General features: G+C 41.6%; 1 non-coding gene across 1 annotated transcript; it reads right to left on the bottom strand.

Annotated features, from left to right (window-relative positions):
- Positions 1-411: 411 nt before the first annotated feature.
- LOC119620769 (U7 small nuclear RNA) lies at positions 412-473 on the bottom strand. The gene has a single exon (XR_005237319.1). It is a non-coding gene; the product is annotated as a U7 small nuclear RNA (small nuclear RNA).
- Positions 474-1,392: the final 919 nt, after the last annotated feature.

The following is a 1,392-nucleotide window of genomic DNA, read 5'->3' as shown; positions in this document are numbered from 1 at the left end:
TACTTCAAGTTCTAGGGTACATGTGCATAGCGTGCAGGTTTGTTACATATGTATACTTGTGCCATGTTGGTGTGCTGCAGCCATCAACTCGTCAGCACCCATCAACTCGTCATTTACAACAAGTGTAACTCCCAATGCAATCCCTCCCCCATCCCCCCTCCCCATGATAGGCCCCTGTGTGTGATGTTCCCCTTCCGGAGTCCAAGTGATCTCATTGTTCAGTTCCCACCTATGAGTGAGAACATGCGGTGTTTGGTTTTCTGTTCTTGTGATAGTTTGCTAAGAATGATGGTTTCAGTTTGTGCCCTTTGTAGGGACATGGATGCAGCTGGTAGAAATTTCTTTGAGGGTTTATCACGTTTGACCCTCAAAGAACATTTGGTTGTGTCTACCTTTTATTTTTTCTCCATGGGGGATTTTCTGGTGAAAACTGGAAAACCTACTAGACAAATTGTGAAAGAACTATTAAAGAGCTGTAACACTCAGGCTGTGTCTTTTTGATCAGTCTGCTTCTAGGGCACTTATTTCAAGACTTTGAAATAGAAGGATCTGGTGTATAGAAATGCTTGAGTTTTGAACATTGATTTTGTATCCTGAGACTTCGCTGAAGTTCCTTATCAGCTTACAAGATTTCGGGCTGAGTCAATGAGGTTTTCTTTTTTTTTTTTTTTTTTAATTTATTTATTATTATTATACTTTAAGTTGTAGGGTACATGTGCACAACGTGCAGGTTTGTTACATATGTATACTTGTGCCATGTTGGTGTGCTGCACCCATCAACTCGTCATTTACATCAGGTATAACTCCCAATGCAATCCCTCCCCCCTCCCCCCTCCCCATGATAGGCCCCGGTGTGTGATGTTCCCCTTCCCGAGTCCAAGTGATCTCATTGTTCAGTTCCCACCTATGAGTGAGAACATGCGGTGTTTGGTTTTCTGTTCTTGTGATAGTTTGCTAAGAATGATGGTTTCCAGCTGCATCCATGTCCCTACAAAGGACACAAACTCATCCTTTTTGATGGCTGCATAGTATTCCATGGTGTATATGTGCCACATTTTCTTAATCCAATCTGTCACTGATGGACATTTGGGTTGATTCCAAGTCTTTGCTATTGTGAATAGTGCTGCAATAAACATACGTGTGCATGTGTCTTTATAGCAGCATAATTTATAATCCTTTGGGTATATACCCAGTAATGGGATGGCTGGGTCATATGGTACATCTAGTTCTAGATCCTTGAGGAATCGCCATACTGTTTTCCATAATGGTTGAACTAGTTTACAATCCCAGGTTTTCTAAATATACAATCCTGTCATCTGCAAACTGAGACAATTCGACTCCCTCTCTTCCTATTTGAATACATGTCATTTCTCTTGCCTGATTTCCCTGGCC

Source organism: Chlorocebus sabaeus, chromosome 15, assembly GCF_047675955.1.
Source record: "Chlorocebus sabaeus isolate Y175 chromosome 15, mChlSab1.0.hap1, whole genome shotgun sequence".
Taxonomy (NCBI): Eukaryota; Metazoa; Chordata; class Mammalia; order Primates; family Cercopithecidae; genus Chlorocebus; species Chlorocebus sabaeus.
This window is presented reverse-complemented; position numbering and strand designations above follow the sequence as displayed.